The sequence below is a fragment of the Protopterus annectens genome, chromosome 5.part0 (genome assembly GCF_019279795.1).
Source record: "Protopterus annectens isolate FY-2018-M chromosome 5.part0, PAN1.0, whole genome shotgun sequence".
Classification (NCBI taxonomy): Eukaryota; Metazoa; Chordata; order Ceratodontiformes; family Protopteridae; genus Protopterus; species Protopterus annectens.
In genome coordinates, this window is record NC_056735.1 from 1,736,202,753 (window position 1) to 1,736,220,214 (window position 17,462).

The window sequence follows — 17,462 nt, forward strand, 5'->3', positions numbered from 1 at the left end:
GTGTTTGGCACTTATTTGCCATGAGAAAAAAGGCACTTTCAGACTGACCATTGAACAAACCACCAGTCCAACAGTCTGTCCCTCTTCCAGCCACAAAAAAGAAAAGGTTAAGCAAACATTTGCCACCACAGCAGGCTAGCAATTGGCCTCAGCTGCAGGTGGATGACTCTGTTGTGGACGCAGCTTTTTCCTCAGACCACACCAGTGTTTTACCCCAGATCCGTCTGGTGTAACATGTACAGCTACTATAGACTGGGGGTTAGCCAAGTCCTTTGGGACTGTTAGGTCTGCTTAGTAAGCAAGGGAGAGCCACTCCTGTTGATTCTGGGAAAGGGAACAGGGAAGACTTGACTATCTGGTAGGATGTGCACATCCCTGGGGAAGCTGCTGTTGCCATTAGTAACACATTTGGCTCCATTTTCTGTCAAAAAGAAATGGAAAGCTAAACATGTGTCTTCCCCTCCTCAAGTTTCCTTAGACAGGAATAGTTTACTGGGATTGGCTCCGGGTTTAAGTCCGGCTTTTGATCCTTCTTATAAAGTTGTTTCAAGTAAAAGAAAGAGATGTTACTTTTGCTGAAGCGTTTCATATTTCTGACACTGGATGGGAGGATGAAGGGACACACAGGATATTCTCCTCAGCTGGCTAATTCAGGCTCTGATTCCCCATGCAGGGGGTTCTCTTTCTCTGAGATTTCCAGAATCTGCCAGTGTTTTTCAGTGGGAGAGCACTGTGGTTTCTCAGTCCCTCGGAAATGGAGCAATGGGTGTAGGAAATGGGTGTTGGAAATTCCTTTTGAAACAGCTCACGGTATATTCCGTCAGCTCTGAAGGATGTGTGTGTCACTGCCTGCAGTTTTCCTGATAGTCAGCCTGATGGAATGTATAAAGTTCCTCACCATTTTAAGTTTTTATATACTCATCCCAAACTTGACCCAGCAGCTGTATTTTTAGTCAGTCGTACTGCTGTTAAACCTTTAATTCCCATCCTTGTCAGATAGAGTAGGCTTGGAAGATTATTGATAAGTGTGTGGTAAAAGTGTATGCCACTGCAACTTTGATTTTCTGAATTCATATGTTAAAGTTTATTCTAATTGTGAATGTATGAGGAATATTTTTCCTGCAGTTTCTTATGCAGAAACATCTGCTTTAAATAAATTTACTTCCATTTTGCAGGTCACAACTTATTGTTTACAGTGTGTATATGACTCTGCTGATAATGCTTGAAGGGCTATGGCCACGGCTACTGTTTTGGGGAGGTTTACCTGGCTGCATTTTCAGAGCATCCCAAATCTGAAAAATGAGATTTTAAATTCTCCTTTGGATAGAGATTTAGTTTTTGTTTCCTCTGATGCCAAGGTTATCAAAAAGTGTGATGAAAAAGGTAAGTTGACACGGTGAATCTCAAGATTTACTTCTAATGGATTCTCTAACCCTTCATCCAGTTTCAGCAAAAAAAAAAAAAAAAAAAAACGCAAAGTTAAACAGCAGTCTCACAAAAATGCAGGTAAACAGATGCTTAAGAAGAAATGGCAGGGAGGGGGTCCAAAAAAGAATTTAGCAACCCCCAAAACTAAGGGCAAACCAGTCAGAATAACAAGGGACCTTGTCCCCCCCCCCACCCTGGTGGCCCTTGTTTTATAGATTCATAGGTGAATACTAGGCTAACTACCCTGAAGGGGCATTTTAAGCCTGGCCAACAGCCCAAGGTCAGAATCAAACCCTGTACTTTTATATCTACGAGGTTAACACCTTGACCATTGTGCCAAACCCATTCCAGAAAGTCTGGATCTCATCTTTTAAATTTTGCAAAAGATAGTTTCAGACCAATGGGTTCTAAATGTCATTCATCAAGGTTGCAGGTGGCAGTGGGAGGAAATCCCTCCTTTCCAGGGGTAGTCCCTCATCCACCAGACCAGACTCTTATTTGTGCCTGTCCTTCAACACGTGCTATCTTGGGGAGAGATAGGACCAGTTCCTATTTCACGGGTTGGGTAAGGTTTGTATTTAATGATGCTTTTAGTGCCAAAGAAAGTTGATGCTTGGACAGCAGTTCTGGATCTTACTTTCCTAAGCTTGTTTGTGGTAGTGTCCAAGTTCAAAATGCTGTCACTTCACAACATGTTAGCTCTTTTTCATTTAGGTTTTCTGGAAACACTAGGTTTAAAAGATGCTTGTCATCCCATCCCTATTTTTCCAGAATTAAGAGGCGTTTAAGGCTTTGTGTATCTGGATCACATTAGCAGTTCTCTGCCTTGCACTTTGGACTATCCACTGCAACATGTGTGGTGTGCAAAGTGCCTTGCTCCAGTTATAGCTCATTGCAGGCTTCAGGATATCCACATTTGTTTCCATATTTAGATAACTTGCTTATCAATCTTTTTTTTTTTTTTTTTTTTTTGTGTCTGGAATCTCTTACTTGTGTGGGTGGTCTTAACATGAATTAGTATACCAAGAGGACATTCAAAAGTCTTTCTGGACTCCTTCACACAAGATTGTGTTCCTGAGGTGTCAGCTAGATAGATATCTTGGTTCTGAGATTTTCTTCCACAGGAAAAAATGTATCTATATCTAGATCTTTTCCTAAGATTTTCCACTTGGACTTCAGTCACTGTTAGGGAATATCTCAGAACTTTGGGTTTCATGGCATCCCTGATTCTCATGATACCCATAGCAGGGCTCCACATAAAGGTACAGTGGTATCTGAAGTCTCTCTGGTCCCGACACCAGCATCCTTTCTTTTCAAATTCTAGTGCTGGGGCTTGTTAGAAGAAAAGCACTTGAGGACAGCAGATTTCTGCAAGTCCAGATCTCCCCTTCTCCCTCCCTACTCCAAAGCAGTTGGTCACCACAGACTCCTCAGACTTTGCTTGTGGAGCAGTTTCAGGAGAGTAAAAGTACAAGGTGTGTGGGATATGAGTGCAAGCATGCCTTTTGTATTGATATGCTTGCATCTGTCATTGATCAGGGCACTCAACATAATCTGAATCCTCTCTTGTCCCCTGAATATTTTCAAGTTGTTACAGATAATACCAGAGTCATGTGGTATATCAGCATGCATGGAAGGACCAGGTCAAACCAGGTCATAACCTCTTTGCAGACTAGCCATGTTAGCTTGGGTTATAGCTTCACAGCACCATCTCACTATACAGGCATTCTGAATTTTGTCAGAGCAAAATTGTGTGGCAGACATTCTGAATAAGATAAGGTTAGACCCTCAAGAATGGAAACTGGATCATGGTGTCCTCCAAGATTTGATCAGTCTGTAGGGAGTTCCCCAAGAAGCCCTATTTGCCTCCTCTCTGAACAATCATCTGACAAGGTTCTGTTCCAGACTCCATGCAAGAATGCTTGGAAGACCGATTAATTTTTCATTTCTGTATGCTTCACCCTATGGACTGATATCAAAGTACTTCTGAAGATTGAGAGGGAATCCCCCAAGGTCATTCTGGTAACTCCCTTCTGGCCCAGGCAACACTAGTTCTCACTTCTTTTCAAGGTGGCCAAGGGCAATTACCACAACCTTCCTGACAGAATGGATCTACTCGAACAAGATCAGGGTTGTTTCATACAGCCCGACCAAATCAACTTCAACTGACTGCCTGGATGATGGTCTTAGTTTTCCTATAGACATCTGTTTATTGAGGACATGCAGCAGCAGGTACTAATGGAGTTAAGAAGGCCTGCTACTGGAAAATCCCACATTAACAAATGGAAAAGGTTTACAAGTTGGTGCCAACAACATAAACAGCATATATTTAGGGCTACTTGTTCTCCGGTTTTACAATATTTGTGTGCGTTGTTATCCTATGACCATTCTTATTCCTCCATCAAAGTTTATTTATCATCAATTTTAACATTTCTTCCTATGGATCCTCCTCTTTCAGTGCATTCTCATGTCAAAATGTTTTGAAAGGGATTTTTGCATAAGAGGCCTCCAAGAAAACTAGTAGCTCCTCCTTGGGATCTTCATTTTTTGTTAGAAGAGTTAACTCTTACTCCATTTGAGATAGCTAATCTAGCTGACTTGAGGTTCTTAACACGGAAGACTATTTTACTGACTTCTGGCCCTGCAAGAAAAGTATACTAGTTGCAGTTTTTCAGTAAACCCTTATCTCATTTTCCAGTTAGCAGGGTTTTTGAGAGCTAAACTTCCTTTTATGCCTAGTGTGGTATTCAAGTTTACATTGTCAAACTGTCAATCTCCCTGTTTCTTTTCTGAAGCTAAAAATGAGGAAGAAAGGCTAGTCTGTACCTTAGATGTCCACAGACAACTCCGGTACTATCTTTCATATCTTTGGATCAGTTGTTTTTTTGTGAAGGGAAGAAAAAAGAACAACCTGTGCCAAAACAGACTATTTCTAAATGATTGTCTCCGGATATTACCTTTTATTATACAGGCCACAACAAACTATTTCAGGCCGAGTCAATGCCTACTCTGTCAGGGTCTTGGCTTCATCTATGCCTTCTTGGAAAGAGTTTGACTCCGAAGTAATTTAGAAGCAGCAGCTAGGTCCCATATATACATATATTTGTAAGACATAAAGTTGATTCTTTTTCTCTCTTTCTAGTTCAGGCTTTGCTAGGAACATTCTCCAGGGGCTCCTACATTTGGGAAGTGGAAAGATGAGAAATCTAGGGTGATCTGCCTATTTAGCTAAGGCTACTGCAGCAGTGATCAATATGGTGAGCAGTAATGCAGCTATATAAGTAAACTTACCATAACATCAGATGTTCGAATGATCACTGCTGCAGTAGCCACACTCTCCTTCCATCCCTGTTGTTGTCAGATTGTGAATACTTATTTTTTTGTTGTTCCTAGCACTATCTTTCCATGGTTCAGCCTCCTTATCTCTTTTGGCATAAAAGCTCTGAAGGGCTTGGTACCCAAACCTGTCTGTTCAATCAGCTCCGCTTGAGCTGACTGAGTACATGAAAGGTGCCCTGAAGCTTTGGAAGCTGGCTGGCTGTTACATCCTTGGAAGGATATAACCCATACAGTTAAGGTTAGTGCAGCAGTGATCATTTGAACATTTATGGTAAGCTTACTTGTACAACCAGTTCTAAAATAGACTGCTTGAACAGCAAAGTAATGTGTTGTGAAAATTGAAAGTTTTTGCATAAGGGAACCATGTTTGTTGGATTTGTCCTTGCCTTTGGGGCCAAGGGAAAACTATCAACTATCATTTGTGAGGATTTTCATGTGTCCCTGTGTCCAGTGGAAGGTTTGCAGAAAGCTCCCTGCTGATAACACTGTATAGTGCAGAGCCCTTGAGTAATAACAAGAAAATGTTCCCATTGTCACAAGAGGATACAAATATCCTACAAAGAACACTCCCAAGCTGTAAAGTGCTTAGACCTATTCCATCACACCTTAAGATGTTCATCGTGCATACAGCTGCAGTAATCACATATGGGTTCTTTGCCATCAGGCGGTCCCTCGGTCGGCCGAATTCCAAAGTCTAGGTCCGGCGTTGGTTGTTGTCGCTCTCCTTCCTGACGTCAGTGCGGCAGGGGTATATAAGACACAGCCGACGCCATTTTCTTCAATCTTTTTTGCCACGCGGTGCCCGAAGCAGAAGCAGTTCGCAAGTGCCGGTCGGCCAGCTCCTGAATTTACGAAAAATTGGAAACCGAAGTCTTCATTAAAGCCAAGTACCCCGTTGGGGAAACTTTTCTTGCCTCAGACCGATGTCAGAAAAAGTTAACAATTGTATTTCTTGTGGGAAGCAAATACCGCATAAGGATTTCCATTCCCTCTGCATACCTTGTTTAGGCCCAGACCACGATGTCTCGGGCTGTCGCTTTTGCGCGACTTTCAATAAGCGCACTATTAAGCGTCGGGCGGAGTTCGCCCAACACTTTTTTGGTATAGCCTTTGATTATAAAATGTCGTATATCCTTTGATTATAAAATGTCGGCAGAGACTCCGACTACCGTTTTGTCCAAAAAACGTAAGGACAAGGACCGACACGACGCCAAAACTGGCTACACGTGGTCCGGTTCTCAGCGAGACGCCTATGCAGTCCCTGACTACTGACGACACTTCTTTGGCGGTGTCTCCTGTAACCGAGACCGCAGGGACCTCGGCCCATACCCAGATTACAACCACCGAAACCACTGTGAGCATTGAGCCTCCAAATGTGGACAGGTCCACTTCCACCCATGGTGTCTTTAGACCCTCATCTTCCTTTTCCATTAAGGCCTTTACTAAGTCCAAATCAGCCAGGCATCCCAAGAGGCCTGTTGCACAGGGCCCATCTCCAGGCCCCATGCCTAAAAAGCAGATGCTTAAAATGGCTGAGGATTTAATTACTCTTATCAGGGGTTCCCAACCCCCTCCAGACAAGAGACCCAGAGTGGAGGAAGATTCTCCCTCTTCTGATCAGGGCTCCATTTTTTCAGAACATTCTGATGCTGAGGAACACTCTTACTCCCCTTTTGAAGATTCTGATGCAGAGCACTCCATTCCTTCTGTATCTCCTCCTGAGGATTTTTCTTTTGGAGAAACCTTGCACACCTTGAGGGAACACTTCCATTGGGAAGGCCAAGACTTTTCTGATTCCAAGAAAAGACTTAGGGAATTTCTTTTGTTACCTCAACACAGACCTCTGGCGATACCTCCTGTCTTGGACATTCTTGATGATGTTTATTCGGATGCTTGCCTTAATCCGGATTCCCTGCCTCCTGCCCCAGTCAAGCCTGATAGGTACTACAGAGTTCCTAGCTCTCACCAATTTCTTTACAAAGACCATATTGCTGACCCTGAAACCATTTCTCAAGGCCCCAAGGGAATGAAGGCCTCTACTGCTAAGAATCCACTACCTTCCGAAAGAGAGTCAAGATCCTTAGAAAGGTGGGGAAAAAAGGTATATACCTCTGCCACCCTAGCCATGAGGGCCTTAAATTGTCAGTTTCATATGCTTAAATATCAGCAGTTTCTGTTATCACAATTAAGAAGTAAAATGTCTCAACCTGAACAACAAGATTTGAAGGAGTTGCAGGATAAGGTGCATGGTGCAGAACAAGTGGGTAAACACACCTTACAATGTGGCTATGATGCCCTAGAGGCCTCAAGTAGAACTGCCGCTACAGGATCAGTCATTCGTAGACATGCATGGCTTGGGGAACAAATCTTGCCTGGTCATGTGAAAGCTAAACTACTAGATGCTCCTTTACAAAAGGATGTGCTATTTGGTACTAATGCTGAGGAGATACTACGGAAAATGGAAGAAAAGGCCAAATCTATGCAAACTGTCAAAGCTTTTCTGCAGGTTCAACCACCACGTTTTAGCAGAAATTGGCCTTCTAAAAACTGGTCCTTTCCAGCCACGGACAAGCCCCAAAGAGGTAGATACAGGCGCACAAGGGGCAGAGGACAATCACAAGGATCATATAGAGGCAGGCAATGGCAAACTCCAGCACCAAGAGGTTGCGAAGACCGTGCACAACAACACAGGAAACAAACCCAATGACTTCTTCTTTTCCATGCCAAGCAAGTCTCAGCTGGCAGCACCCTTGGGAGGAAAGCTGGCATTATTTACAAGAAATTGGCATATTGTCACAACAGACAAATGGATCCTGGACGTTATAAACAGAGGCTACAGATTTCATTTTCACACGCTTCCAAAAATGAGAGGCATGCCAAACCTGCCACACAATCAAAGGGCAGAGGCACAACTACAAATTTCAAAGCTCATAGATATGAAAGCTATTCAAGAGGTACCTACTCACGAACAAGGCCAAGGTTTTTATTCCAGGCTGTTTCTGGTACCAAGGAAAGGAACTGACTGGAGACCCATTTTGGACTTATCCATCTTAAACACATTCTTACTCGTACCAAAATTCAAGATGCTAACATTACAGCAGCTTCTTCCCATGCTGGGCAAGGAATTTTGGCTGGTAACATTGGACCTCAAGGAGGCATACCTGCATGTCCCAATCAGACAAAGCTGCAGAAGATACCTCAGATTTCTTGCAGGTTCAATCCACTATCAATTCTCTGCATTGCCCTTTGGCTTATCTACTGCACCCAGAGTATTCATGAAATGCCTGGCATCGGTAATTGCCTACTGCAGACTTCAAGGGATACAAATTTACCCTTATTTGGACGACTGCCTGATCCAAGCGGACAGCAAGCACATACTTCTGGAGCATCTGGCATATGCAACATGGTTACTGAATTCTCTGGGATACACAATCAACAAAGAGAAATCCAGGCTAACACCATCTCGGAAAATAACTTTCTTGGGTGCCAACTTGGACACAAACACCCAGATGGCCTATCTTACACCAGAAAAACATGGGCAACTAACTCAGTACTTCAAAATACTAGCAAATTGTACCAGGCTTACTGCAAGGAAAATCCTGCAGGCTCTGGGCTTAATGGCATCTTGCATTCTTTTAATTCCATGTGCAAAGTTGCATATGAGGAAACTTCAATGGTACCTAAAAAAACCTATGGTCTCAACACAGCCACAGTTTGGAAACAATAATATCAATAATTCCATGTTTGCAAAAGGAATTTCTATGGTGGGCCCAAGCATGTCAAACAAACACAGGTCTCCCATTCTGCAAGCCTCAAGCAAATCAAGTCATCACAACAGACGCCTCAGATTACGCCTGGGGGGGCGCACATGACAGACAGGTGCATTCAGGGCAAATGGTCCCAAAAGGAAAAGCACCTTCACATCAATCAAAAAGAAATGCTAGCAGTGATAAATGCAGTTACAGCTTTCAAGGACCTCCTGCATCCAGGACAATTCTTGATAAGAACAGACAACACCACAGTAATGTGGTACATAAACAAACAAGGAGGAACACATTCATACCCCCTGTGCAGACTAGCCATGACACTTTGGAACTTGGCTCTGGAATGGCAAATCGAACTTCAAGCACAGTACTTGCCAGGTTTGGAAAACACGCTGGCAGACAATCTAAGCAGAAATATGACAGATCCTCATGAATGGAAGTTGCATCCTCAAGTGTTTACAAAGATAATCCAAGCGTGGGGGAGGCCAGACATAGATCTCTTCGCCTCCCACAGGAATCAATTGGAAAAGTTTTGTTCAAGGGTCTTTCATCCAAAGGCCTGGAGAATGGACGCCCTTTCATTCAGTTGGACAGCATGGACAGTTTACGCTTTCCCACCTCTACCTCTTCTGCCCAAGGTGCTCTTGAAAGCAAGAGCAGACAGACCGAAAATGATACTGATTGCTCCAGACTGGCCAAGACAACACTGGTACCCACTCCTGAGGAGCCTAACACATACTCCCCCCTGGCACCTACCTCTAATGCCTCTTCTGCTGACTCAGTACAGCTACAAAACTCTTCACAGTCAGCTGAAAACACTCAACCTCACTGCATGGAAAATTCCTTAACACCACAACAGACTCTACTGCCCAAGGAGGTGCAGGATGTCATTTTGGAGGCCAGAAGGCCATCTACTAGAAAGGCTTACTCCACAAAATGGAAACGGTTTTGCTCTTGGAATGAGAAAAAAGGCCAGGACCCTAGAAAACTGAATTTGCCTCGGGTATTACAGTATCTAGCTGAGCTGCTGAACAGTGGACTTTCTTTTTCCTCCATAAAAATCCATGCCTCAGCCATTTCTGCAGAATTCAACACGGATCCACCCTTATTCTCTCACCCACTCTTAAGATAGTTCCTCAGAGGGGATAAGAATATAAGACCTCCAAGGAAACAACCAGTGCCAGCCTGGGATCTTAATTACATTCTAGAAAAATTAACATTGCCTCCCTTTGAACCAGCTGCCTCAACAGATTTGCAATATTTGTCCTGGAAAACAGCTTTCCTTCTGGCCATTACCTCAGCTCATAGGGTTTCGGAACTACAAGCCCTCATGGCTGTGCAGCCCTTTCTCATCTTCCATCAGGACAGGGTTTCCCTTCGAACCAACCCGTCATTTATGCCTAAAGTGGTATCCAGGGTAGCTTTAAACCAAGCCATACACTTACCTACCTTTTACCCCAATCCTCAAAGCAAAGGGGAAAGGCTGTTACACTCCTTAGACATCCATAGGCAGCTGCGTTATTATTTGGACAGAACAAAGCCTTTCAGGAAATCAGAACAACTTTTTGTGTCCTATGCTGTAGGGGCTCAAGGGAAGCCAGTTACCAAACAGACAATTTCAAAATGGATAGGTCACTGCATACGGTTTTGTTACTCCTATCATGGAAAATCTGTCCCTACAGGCATCAGATCCCACTCCACCAGGGCCACAGCTACCTCTACAGCCTTCCTCAGAGGAGTTCCTACCAAAGATATTTTGGAGGCAGCCACTTGGAGTTCTGTGCATACCTTCACAAAACACTACCATCTGCCTTTATACTCCAAAACTAGAGCAGGCTTTGCCACTGCTGTGTTGCAGGGCATTCTGGCTCAACCCAGTTCCACCTAGTGCCTACCACCCTGTGCGTAGCTTTGGGATTCTACCCATATGTGATTACTGCAGCTTGTATGCACGATGAACATAGTACAGTTTTGTACCTACCATAAATGTAGATGTTCGAGTGCTAATACAGCTGCAGTACAGGCTTTCCTCCCTCCTTCTTCCCCTCTTGGTAAAGGCATAGGGCCTAACCCCTCTTCATACAGCCTGATTGGGTTATCCTTCTATGGTATATTTGCTGGCAACTACTGATTTTTGATTATATTGCATTGCATGTATATAAATATAATTTATGTATTGCCTTCCTTCTGGGGGCACCTGACATCTGGAGCAAGAAAGACTGAAGAAAATGGTGTTGGCTGTGTCTTGTATACCCCTGCCGCACTGACGTCTGGAAGGAGAGCGACAACAACCGACGCCGGACCTAGACTTTGGAATTTGGTCGACCGAGGGACCGTCTGACGGCAGAGAACCCATATGTGATTACTGCAGCTGTATTAGCACTCTAACATCTACATTTATGGTAGGTACAAAACTGTACTTTTATTTGCATAATATATAGAGTAAATTAGCTGGCTGTTTTATATACTTTACTACAAAAACTGTCACATCTTGGCATTCCTTTGTCAGCCGTCTTATTACATCAGACACACGTATGTATTTTCTGCCCTAAAATCAAAATCTAAAATTGTGTTAACTTGCACCTTACAGCTCACTATAGGGAGAAAAAGAATCACTTAAGTGTTATGATTTAGTGACTTACCTGATATATGTGGTGCAAAAAGTACCAACGCATTCTTGTGATATGCAAGTTTTTTTTTTTTTTTTTTTTTTTCTGCATAAAAAAATGATTTTCTCTGTGACAATGCAGCTGAGGTTTAACATTTACTTTTACTTTTAACCTCAGTGACTTCAAATGAGGGGAAAACCTGATGCAAGTTGCACATGCACAAGGAGGCAGCAATTAAAGTCTATGGACAGCCGCCTTGTATAATGTCAGGCAAGGAAACGCTACATTTTTTGGGGCCATGGATTTAATAAAAAGTTTAAGAAGCGTTTTATTAAAAAATGGCCCAAATAAGTAGACACTTGTGCAAACTGCAGTGTGGCATTTAATTCATCAGATGCGGCGATGCTAATTTGTATTGTGACAAAACACTTTAAAAAGTTTGAGCCAAATACTGGTATATTATATTTAAAATATCTTCAGCAAGCTGGCATCAAATACTTGAGTTTTCCAGTACCAGTGCACTGCTGTAACAAAGATCCATTTGTCTTCCACCCATGTGTAGAGGTGAATTCAGAGTGAAGGTTGCCTTGTATTAGCAATAGATTGGTGCACTACTTGGCTGTGTTACTGATGTTCTTCATGTTTCACTGTTGCAGTCATCACACTTGGATTATCTGCCTACAGGTAGCCCTCAGTCGGCCCGAATACCAGAGACTTAGTATTTCTGCTTCAGTTGCTGTCGCTCCAGGACTGACGTCAGGTCATCAGGGGTATAAAAACAGGCAGCCGACACCATTACATCAGTCTTTCTTGCTGAGGAGGAGCCTGAAGCAGAAACAGTTAGCAAGTGCTGTCGGCCGCTATCTGAATTTTTCATTTTCGAATTGAATAATCCTGAAGCCTTCTAAAGCTAATTACCCCGTTGGGGAACCTTTTTTCTTGCTCTAATCGATGTCAGAAAAAGTTAACAATTGTCTTGCCTGTGGAAAGCAAATACCTCACAGAGATTTTCATTCTTACTGCGTCACCTGTTTAGGCCCAGACCGTGACGTCCCCCACTGTCAGTTTTGTGCCTTAACACCCGAACCATTAATCGTCGGGTTCTCTTTGTCACTAAATTCTTTCGCTCTCAATCCCTGTATTCTGAAATGGCTTCGGTAAGCCATCCAACTACAGATTTCCTGAAAAAAACATAAGGATAAAGACAGACCGTATAGGTCCAAAACTGCAGACAATGCTTCCATCAAGCTAGTCGCCAGTCTGCCAGTACTCCGTGAGATGCCTTTGTAGCCCCTGATGCCTGCTTCAGTGTATACAGAGGCCTCTGCTGAGACCCATTCGGAGTCCGGTATGCCGCGAGATGCTTCTTAGACTATGGAACCTGTGGATGTCTCTACCTTGGATGGGTCCCGAGCCGTTGTGCAAGCACCAGCTTCTGAGGCAGATGTTCATCGTGTTTTACTGTTGCAGTCATGACTGTAGGGTTCTCCCCTGCCGGCAGGCAGTCCTCAGTCAGCCAGAATCCCAAAGTCTGGATCCGGCGTCGGCTGTTCAGCCATGCTCCCTGACGTCAGAGTGCCAGGAGTACAAAGCTGACAGCCGACACCATGTTCCCCAGTCTTTCTTGCCATGCGGTGATAGCAGTTCGCATTTGCCGGTCGGCAGACTCCTGACAATTTTTTGCTAATCGTACTTCAGTCCGAAGACTTTCTTCTCCTACTCGAAGCTAAGTACCCCATTGGGGAAATTTTTTTCTTGCTCCAGTCCGATGTCAGAAAAAGTTCTTAATTGTATTTCATGTGGGAAGCAAATACCTCATAAGGATTTTCATTCTTACTGTATTCCTTGCTTAGGCCCTGACCACGACGTAGCTAGTTGTCTGTTTTGTGCTAGATTCAATCAGCGTACTATTAAACGAAGGTACGATTTTGCATTTCATTACTTCGGTAGGCACTTTAATTACAAAATGTCGTCGGATTCGGTTCCGACTACCGGAGTTCACAAACGACGCAAGGATAAAGACAGGCCTCCGAGGTCCAAATCGGACGATATTGTACAGGCAGAGCCAGCTTCAGGTTCGACCGTCGTCAGTGAGGTGCTTTTGCAGCCCCTGTTGTCAGCCATTTCGGAACCGATGGCCGAAACGGACTACCACGAGGAGCCAACTAGGCCTTTGAATATTTCTGTTGCAGGACCTTCGGACAGTGCTCCTTCGGATGGGTCTGGAGCCGCTGTGCAGGTACCGGCTTCCGAAGGGGTTTTCAGGCCTACTCAGCTTCTAATAAAGGCAAAGCCAAAGACAAAGGCAAAGACTCCTTCCAAATCAAAGACTACAGTTCAGGCCTCTTCTGATCCGGTACCCAAGTCTCAGAAACAGTTACTTAAGATGGCGGAGGACTTACTTACTATGATTAGGGGTTCACATCCCCCTCCAGATAAAAGGCCAAGGCATTCACATCCCCCTCCAGATAAAAGGCCAAGGCATGAAGTGTATTATGACTCCTCTGATCAGGCTTCTTTTTCTTCAGTTTCTTCTTCTGACCAGGAATATTCTTTCCCTCCTTATGAGGATTCTGATGCTGAGGAATCCATTCCTTCAGCTTCTCCCCCTGAGGATTTCTCTTTTGGGGAAACTTTACATGAAATGAGGGAACATTTTCACTGGGAAGGACAGGAGTACTCTGAATCTAAGAAAAGACTTGGGGATTTTCTTCTTCTTCCCCAACATAGACCCCTGGCTATCCATCCTATTTTGGATATTGTGGATGATGCTTTTTCGGAGGCTAAGTTAACTCCGGACTCTTTTCCTCCAGCTCCTGTTAAGCCAGATAGATATTATAGGATTCCTGATACCCACCAGTTTTTATACAAGAATCCTACTGCTGATCCTGAAACCATTTCTCAGGGTCCAAAAGGGGTTAAGGCCGCTACTGCTAAAAACCCCATTCCCACTGAGAAGGATTCCAGAGCTTTAGAAAGATGGGGCAAGAAAGTGTACACTTCTGCTACTTTATCTATTAGGGCTTTAAACTCAATTTTATATGCTGAAATACCAGCAATTTCTTCTGTCTGTTTTGAAACAAAAGCTAACTTAAATTTCTGCCTGTGCAGATGATAAGGAATTACATGACTTAATGCATGCCACTGAACAAGTTGGGAAGCATGGTTTACACTGTGGATTTGATGCCTTGGAGGCTTCTTGTAGGGCTGCTGCCTCTGGTACAGTCATTAGAGGGCATGCTTGGTTAAAGGACAAAACTTGCCAGATCAATTAAAAGCTAAGTTATTGGATGCTCCTGTTGAGCATAATGTTTTGTTTGGACCTAAGGCTGAAGAGGTGATAAAGAAGATGGAGGACAAGGCAAAATCCATGCAAACGGTTAAAGATTTCTTACAAGTACAGCCACCCAGATTTAGTAGGAATTGGCCTTCAAAAAATTGGTCCTTTCCCAATTCAGACAGGCTTCAGAGGGGTAGATACAGACGCTCCCAAGGAAGGCCTCAAATGCAAGCCTCTTATAGACCAAGACAGTGGACTGCTTCCACCCCTAGGGGAGGAGAGGACAGGTCGCAAGCTCATAGAAAACAGGCTCAATGACTCCCTCTGTTGGGCTGCAGGAACTTCTTGCCTGGAAGCCCCTCTCGGAGGAAACCTTTCTCTTTTTCACCTAAATTGGACTCGTATAACCCAAGACAAGTGGGTTCTGGATGTTATTTCAAGAGGTTACAAATTCCACTTTCATACCCTCCCAAGACCAAGCGGATGGCCGGATCTTCCAAAACATCAATGGTTAGAGGCCTTAAACCAGGTGGAGGCTCTCTTGGCTATGAAAGCCATAGAACTGGTTCCACATTCAGAGATGGGACAAGGTTTTTACTCAAGGCTCTTTCTAGTCCCCAGAAAGCAAAATTCATGGAGACCCATTCTGGATCTGTCAGTCTTGAACACTTTTCTCGAGTTACCAAGATTCAAGATGCTTACTCTCCAGCAGCTTCTTCCAATGCTGACCAAAAATGCATGGATGGTAATTTTGGATTTAAAGGAGGCATATTTACACATTCCCATCAGGCAGGAATGCATAAAATACCTCCGGTTCAGGGCCGGATCGAGCCATTATCAATTCTCTGCATTGCCCTTTGGATTGTCTACTGCACCCAGGGTCTTCACCAAATGCCTGGCTCCAGTAGTAGCTTATTGCAGACTCAAGGGAATTCAAATTTACCCTTATCTGGACGATTGTCTAATTCAGGCAGACAGCAAGGATGTCTTACTCCAGCATCTAGAATTTGTTCAGAACCTTCTCAAGTTCCTGGGATTCTCTGTAAACATAAAAAAGTCAAATTTGACACCCTCACACCAGATAACTTTTCTGGGTGCTCTTCTAAACACCACAACCCAGATGGCATTTCTGACATCCAAAAAATAATTACAGCTGGCTTCAACTTTCAAAACCTTGGCAACTTTAACTGAGATTTCTGCAAGGAAATTCCTGCAAGCTTTGGGTTACATGGCCTCCTGCATCCTTCTCGTACCATATGCAAGACTACATATGAGGAAAATTCTGTGGTACCTAAAAAGTGTATGGTCTCAGCATTGCCACAGTTTAGACATACAGATCACTGTCCTGCCTTGTCTCCACAAGGAATTCCTTTGGTGGTCCAAGGCATGTACTCTAAACATGGGAAAACCCTTCAGTCTTCCTCCAGCCACTCAGATTCTAACCACGGATGCTTCAGATTATGCATGGGGAGCCCACTTTCAGGGCAACTGTCTGCAGGGCCTTTGGACAAAGGATCAGAAGCTCCTGCATATCAATTTAAAGGAAATTTTAGCCGTACAGAACGCTCTATTGGCCTTCAGGAATCTTCTACAACCAGGACAGCTACTAATACGGACAGACAACACCACAGTCGTGGTACATAAACAAGCAAGAGGGATCTCATTCCTATCCCCTTTGTAGACTAGCCATGAATCTATGGAACACAGCTCTAGCTTGCAAACTGGACCTTCTAGCTCAATTTCTACCAGGGAAGCAAAACTTCCTGGCAGCAGTCCGAGCAGAAACCTGTCGGATCCACACGAATGGATGCTGGACACCAAAATATTCAGGATGATTACAGCAGTCTGAGGATGTCCTCACATAGACCTCTTTGCATCCCACCTCGGTCATCAACTACAGATTTTTTTGCACCAGGACCTTCCACGAGCTAGCTTGGAAACTGGATGCACTATCATTCAGTTGGAGAAAACTCTCGGGGTATGCCTTCCCGCCTCTTCCTCTTCTTCCACGGGTGTTATTAAAGATCAAACAGGACAAGCCTAAGATGATAATTTTGCTGGCCCCAAATTGGCCTCGACAATTTTGGTACCCAACTCTGAAAAACCTTTGTCTGGAGCCCCCTTGGATATTACCACAGACTCCGAACCTTCTGTCCCAGTACCAGGGTCAGGTTCTGCACTCCCATATCAACTCTCAGCCTGGCGGCCTGGTTAATTCAGGGTCTTTGATTCATTCTCTCCTACCCAAGCAGGTTATCAATGTCATTTTAGAAGCCAGACGTCCTAGCACTAGAAAATCTTATGCAGGAAAATGGAAATGATTTTGCTCCTGGATGCAGGCTCAGGATTCAGATCCTCTTATTCCTAACATTCCTCTGATTTTATTTTACCTGACAGACCTCTTACATAAGGGTCTCTCTTTCTCTTCCATAAAGATCCATGCTTCTGCTATTTCTGCTCATTATAATACAGACCCTCCTATCTTTTCCCATCAGTTCATGAGACAGTTTCTCAGAGGAGCTAAGAACTTAAGCCCCCTTAGATCTCCTCCCATTCCTGCTTGGGATCTCAACTATGTTTTCGAAAAACTCACCTTACCTCCTTTTGAGCCTGCTGCCACTTCTGGCATCAAGTTTTTATCTTGGAAGACAGCCATTCTGTTAGCTTTGACCTCTGCCAGGAGAGTTTCAGAGATGCAAGCTCTCATGGCTGTAGAACCCTATATTATTTTTCATCAAGACAGTGTGTCTTTAAGGACTAATCCTACTTTCATGCCTAAGGTGGTTTCCAAAGTGGCTTTAAATCAAACTATTCACTTGCCAACTTTTTTCCCCAGTCCTCAAAATAAGGGGGAAAGGATCTTGCATTCCTTGGATGTACACAGACAACTACGTTTTTACCTGGACAGAACCAAGGACATCAGGAAATCAGAGCAACTGTTTGTTTCTTATGCTTCAAGTTCCCAAGGTAAAGCCATTTCAAAACAGACCATTTCCAAATGGATTGCTCATGGAATCGGATTTTGTTATTCACACCATGGAA

At 43.8% G+C, this 17,462-nt stretch overlaps 1 protein-coding gene across 1 annotated transcript in view; it reads left to right on the forward strand.

The window, feature by feature from the left end:
• IGSF3 (immunoglobulin superfamily member 3) overlaps positions 1–17,462 on the forward strand; it is a 1,951,941-nt gene that overhangs the window by 117,464 nt on the left and 1,817,015 nt on the right. The window lies entirely within an intron of this gene.